Source organism: Halichoerus grypus, chromosome 12 (assembly GCF_964656455.1).
Source record: "Halichoerus grypus chromosome 12, mHalGry1.hap1.1, whole genome shotgun sequence".
Taxonomy (NCBI): Eukaryota; Metazoa; Chordata; class Mammalia; order Carnivora; family Phocidae; genus Halichoerus; species Halichoerus grypus.
In genome coordinates this window covers 73,451,924-73,457,923 of record NC_135723.1, presented here as the reverse complement: position 1 = coordinate 73,457,923, position 6,000 = coordinate 73,451,924, and the positions used below count along the sequence as shown (strand labels likewise).

Here is a 6,000-nt window from a genome sequence, read left to right as displayed (position 1 = left end):
TATTCATTTTGATGGGAAGGTTAATGTAAAGAACGTGAAGGCTTAGTATTTAATATAGACTGTGTACTGTGTGACAGCACCACTTCTAAATACTTGGAGCAGAGACTGTTGGTGTTCTGTCTATACTTCCACATACCCCTTACTGTTTCAGTGAATGACAGCTTGTCTTCCACCAGCCTGCATTTGGAGTTTTGTCAGAGTGCTGCCCTCATTGTGACAGAATCCACTTTGCTTGCTAGTGTAACTTGGGCAGGATGTGTCTTGTGTCTGGGAATTAATTTTCCTTGGAGGCAGCCTGGAAACAGTGATTGATAGATTTCAGGGGGATAACTCTCTTAGATTCTTTACTCCCTGCCTAAGGTAGTTTACATAATTTTCAGTGTCATAAAACTAAGACAGAATCACTACTAATAAAAGAAGAAAAAGTTATAATCCAATCCGGCAATAAACACATTTTCAGGTAAGAAGACAAAAAAAGAAAATAATCAAACATTTATAATGCAGTGGTGACAATTAACTACATATTATATGTTTTGTAGCTACAGACAAAAAGCCATTTTCCCAGTTTTTGTTTTGTCAAATTATAAAAAAAAAATTTCTTTTCTTACAGAGGTTTTAATATTTATGTAATGAAATATGTTGGAGATTTCTTTGTTGACATATTACTCTGTGGGTTATAAAATAATCACTCACATTTTTCTAAATGATGTTTTGAAATTTTTATATTTAAATATTTAAGATTTTAAAATTAGATTTTTGGTGTATTAGAGGTATGGGTCTCTCTCTCTCTCTCTACTTCTCTTTCCTTCTTTTTTCTCAACAACTTGTTAGTCACTTACCCTTAGAATATTTATTGAGGAATGTATCAAATTCCTACTAATGTAACATACCACCTTCAATATATACTAAATTTCTAAAAATGCAGAAGACTTGAGTTTTATGTCTATTATACACCAGCAGTAAATTGTTTTAGTTAGTGTAGTTTTATAATGTGTTCAATATCTTATTTTTCAAGTACTTTCTCACTATTTTTTTTAAATATCTTGCCTATGTTTTTCATTTATTATCCTTAGTAAATAATAATAAAAATACCCATAGAAAGCAACTAGAATTTTGATGGATATTATATTGAATTTATAAATATATTCGGTATTAAAATATATTGACATAACACCACAGAAATATGTGTAAACTTCCACCTGTTCACACATACACACAAGTACATTTTTTTCTCTTTCTTTCTCTTTCTTTCTTTCTTTCTTTCTTTCTTTCTTTCTTTCGTGTTATAGAATAAATGTAGATTTTCTCAGTACAAATTATAGTGTGGGAACAAAGTTGAATCTTTAGATTTTTAAGTTCACATAGATAACTAATACATAAAATGAAACCTTTTAAAAAGTTTCGTTTGTAAAGGCAGTAAGTAAGTAACCAGTGCTCATGTCCCTTAAAAATACGGATCACACTAGAATATGAAAAAAAAATTACTAGAAATCTTATAAGCTGAATTATAGATCTTCCATCTCCATAGGAAGATAAAATATTCTTGGACAAGATGAAAATTATCCTGGAGTCAGTATGAGTGCAAAATCATATGTAAGGTAAATGTGACTACATGAAATATGGGAAATTTGATGGCCTTAAGCAAAACCTCAAAATCTATTAAGACTCTAAACAAAACTGCAGTTCTTAAAACCTGAAAATTGGTGCAGGGCAGTTTGTTGAACAACTGTTAAATGTGAGATTTAACATGTTGCAATAGATGTGGGATCTTAGTCCATTTTGATAACAACCATGTACTGCTTGTGTATATTCTGGGAAGAAATGTTAATTACAGGGCAATAATGGGATCAACGAGAGCTTTTACTGTGGCCACATTACTGTGGAATAGTTTTGTTGGAGTGCTGTTTCTCAAATTGGTAGCATATTTCAGATAAAGAAAGGAAGTCCCCCTCTACTTGAAACTGCTGTGTCATTTCTTCTTCCTTAACTGAAATTCCAACCAAGTTTCAGGAAATGCCCTAATGAGCCACTTCTCTTTTCTCTTTCCTCAACTAAGTGGATTCCAACCAGCCCTAACTATTCATTATTCATGATCAGATCATTTACTCTGGTTGTCTTTTTTGGCATGGTGCTTATGTTATGGGAAGAGGGATTATAATTTGGTGCTGTTTGTAGAGGTGATAACACTGATAGAATCCAATCATTGCTGGTAGGTAACTAAACTGGCAGGTTAATTTTCTGTACTTTAAACAAACTATGAAGACAAGTCTAATCAATACTTATTTTACTTTGATATGTGTGGCTTGCTTGTAATTACGGTTTCATCTTGCATGATCATTAGGTATCATGATATTAGAGTAGCTGAGCTGTGATTTGCTATAATTTAGGTAAAATATATCTGAAACTTTATTAATGTCTTACTTTTAATCAAGATGTAGAAATCACTGTTTTAGTTCATGATAACCAAAGCAATTTCTTCTTCCGGTTTAATATTCTTGGATATTTACTAAATTGTACCGATTTAACATTTTATTGCATCTTATATGTTATTCTATGAGTAAATGTTAATTTCTGTTTACATTTTAGCAATATATATTTTATTGGCTTTTAATGGTAAGAAAATATGAATTCTGTTCATAGCTGAATTAACACCACATAGTACTTTAGTGTATGTTATTTTTCCAGGGTTCAAAATTATTCTGGTTTTTTAAATGAAGGTTTGGATCTGAAAAGTTTGTGTAGGAGATGTCAAATATCCAAAGCAATAACTTTTTATAGTAATAGTTTTTAATTGTTATAATTGTAGAGTCGTGGTAGGGACTTGAAGATTATTTATATATCTGTATACGTACACACACACGTACATCTATTTCTTACATATTTGTTTCTGTGAATTATAATCCCATACTTTCAATATTGCCTTAAAATGTTTCATTGGGCATAGACATTTTGAGAAAAAAATAAACCTGAAGTAATCTTTAATTCATTTCAGGTAGCTTAATTAGTAACTTATTTACTGGAAACTTCATTTAACATTGACACTAAAATAACCTTCACAATTCTTCCCTATTCAGAGACTGTGTCAACAAAGCAGAGTGAAACAGAATGAGAGTTTCTTATCAAAATTATTCAGACCGTTCTGCTTCACTTCTATTTTAGATGAATCTAAGCATAGCTTTACATCTTCAAGTCACTTTTGAATGAATACTAAATCTTCCACTTTTTTGGTGGAAACTGCCTTGAATAGGCCAACTTTGTGATCTCCATTTTGAGAATAAAAAGTCTTTTTTCACTATTAAAACAAATGGAATATATATAATTTCCATGTTGCCTATTTTTTTGTTTTGATTATTATTAATATTATTTTTTAATTTTTCAGTTTCATTACAAAGCAGTAGAACAGTTAAATGCATGAGTAGAGTATATTTTGTTGAACTGAAACTTGGAGCTGATGTCAAAAATGAAACAAGCTGAAAAACGTTTCTTAAGCGTCAGCTTAATTTTAATGACTGTGGCACAAGGTTTGTAGTAAGTTCTAGATAACCAAAATAATTATGAGACATTTAAATCTGATGCAAATATCTAGCATAAGTGAAATTTTCAGAAACCGTAGTAATTAACACAGTGGGAGTAGAAAACAATTTTGAAAACAGTGGTTTGAATAGTCAAAAAGGAGAAATAGGAAAGGAGAAACTGAAAGAAATGAAATACTCTTACACAATTGTTTCAAATAAACTAATGAAATATGATTCAAAGGGGATAATGATGGATATTGATAAAATAATAATCATAATTATACGTGTGGAAATGCAATCATTCAACTCTTTGGAAATCAATGTACAAATCAAATTATCTGAGGTCAGTTAGACATGCCAGATTCTTATGGAGATAAATTTAACTCTTTTAGTAAGAAATACTGGATTTAAGCAGTGGAGTGATAGCAGATCTAAAGAGGTGATGTTTACTAATAGCAGATTGCAAATTTTATGCTATTTGGCAAAACAAGCAAATGTAGAGTGCAACATATAGTTCCCGCTCAGGTTTTACTAATTGTGTTTACTAAGATCAGGAAGAAGAGTCTCAAGCATAGAGCTGAGGATGTATGAGGAAAGCACGAAGAGCCACAAGTGTCCTCAAAAACATAAGCTTTGAGGAGAGAGCTTAACAATAGTCTTATAGAAAAAATGAGTAGCAAGAAACTAATGTATAAAAATATACCTTGTTTTATAGAGTTGTGAATTGCCATCCAGTTAAGGAGTCTCTAGGTTGGGGTGCAAGTGTTTGGAGACATATCAAAGATTTGGCAGACATCACTTTGCCTGTGAGAGCTTAGTGGATACCTAATTATGTGATTCTATTAAATTGTATTCACTGGAGCATGGGAAGTCTGGCCACTTACTCATCAGCAAAAAAAAAAAAAAAAAAAAAAAGTAGAAGAATGGTATGAGAATGTGTTACAGGTAGTTTATGTTAAACGTCAGAAAAATTGGGGGAATCTGTATTTTTGAAAAGTGAAATAGTAAGGTAGGTTGTAGAATTTCTTCAGGTGACCAGTTTAAAGACTAGATTGGTCAAGGAGAGAAAGCCCTTGTTACCGATGTTGTAATTGCTCTCAGGATACCATGCGAGGTTGGGCCTAATGATCTTAAAGATCCATTAGGTTGCTGTTTTTCTTTTTATCTCTTTAGGTTTGAAAGAATAAGTGAGATTTCAGAAATAGAACTAAAAAAAGCAGTTGAAGGGAATGAATCTAGGAAGTAGAGATTGAGTTTTAATAAGGATTCCCATGCTCCCTGATGTTCATTCCTAAGAGTTACCATGGAAGAGTATCTACAAATCATTTCTTGCCTTTCCTGAAAGACTCCTCCTCCACCTGCATACTAGAACACAACGTGATTCACTTTCTGGGTTTTTCGGATGGGCCAGAGAATCCTTCTATTCCTCCCTTTTGTTCCTTTCTTTATTTCTTATTTTGTGAACATGTTTCCAATACAGAAGTTCATATGCACATGAACAAATTAAGTTCTGAAAGATATTCAGCTTGCTTAGATGTATTTCCATCCAAATAACAATTTGAGCCAGGTCTCTCTATCTCTTCAATCAGGTATTTCTCTGTGTCCTTTTATCCCTTTGCCAAAAACTCATTCTATCCACCATCTTTCCCCACTCCCCCCAAAATCTAGACCATACCTACTACTTTGAAAATCTGTCTATAGACAGGTAAATGAGCTCAGCTAGTGTCTGCAAGGAATATCTCAGCAGCTATTTATAATCTCTGCTACCTTTGATCTTGTGCAGACTCAGAAGGATTTGAACCTACTGAACAATCTGAGGTCTGCAATAGAAATTTTGTCAGCAGCATTTTTTACCATCAGACTTTAAGTTCTGGTAAACTTTTAGGCTTCCTCTTAATTAATCTTATGCCAAAACGGCATTGATCATTTAGTCATACTCGCAAATGTTTCTATTTAGACAATTGCCTTTTCACTTCTATAGCTTATGATTGTCCTTCACATATGCAAGGCTCTTTTCACATGATGGATGATTTGTTCTTTCCATCAGAATTATACCTACCATTCAAGATTTTTCCCATAAGTATAGTCGACCTTCTTTATCTCTGCTCTCAAATTGTAAAACATCTATTGTTGTTTTTATTGCAAACAAACATTTTTTCTCTTAAAAGACTTTTGACATGTTGTGGACATGTAGGGATATAGTGTTTGGAAAACTCTGAGCATATCCACTCTTAGCGTAGGAACAAAGCAGTGGGTGGGTCTGCCCAGTGAGATGACTGATGACACCGTTTTCTGGAGAAGGTACGGAATATGCAATCTTGTCTTGAGCGATAACTTAGTTAATATCGTGTAAGTTGATTATCGTGTAAGTTGAAGGTGTATAAGTAGAGGGGTGTACCAGGTGTAACACTAGTTTCTAAGGATGCTAAGTTGCCTAAGATAGGTACCTGTCAATGAGCATTTGAGGTATCTCAACAATTAATCA

General features: G+C 32.8%; 1 protein-coding gene across 3 annotated transcripts in view; it reads left to right on the top strand.

Moving 5' to 3' along the window:
- Nucleotides 1–2,101: 2,101 nt before the first annotated feature.
- Nucleotides 2,102–6,000, top strand: part of TFEC (transcription factor EC) — a 69,861-nt gene continuing 65,962 nt past the window's right edge. For all 3 annotated transcript variants that reach the window (XM_036103936.2, XM_036103934.2, XM_078059484.1), the window contains exon 1: nt 2,102–2,209. The gene's annotated coding sequence lies outside the window, so the exon portion shown is untranslated. The remainder of the gene's footprint in view (nt 2,210–6,000) is intronic.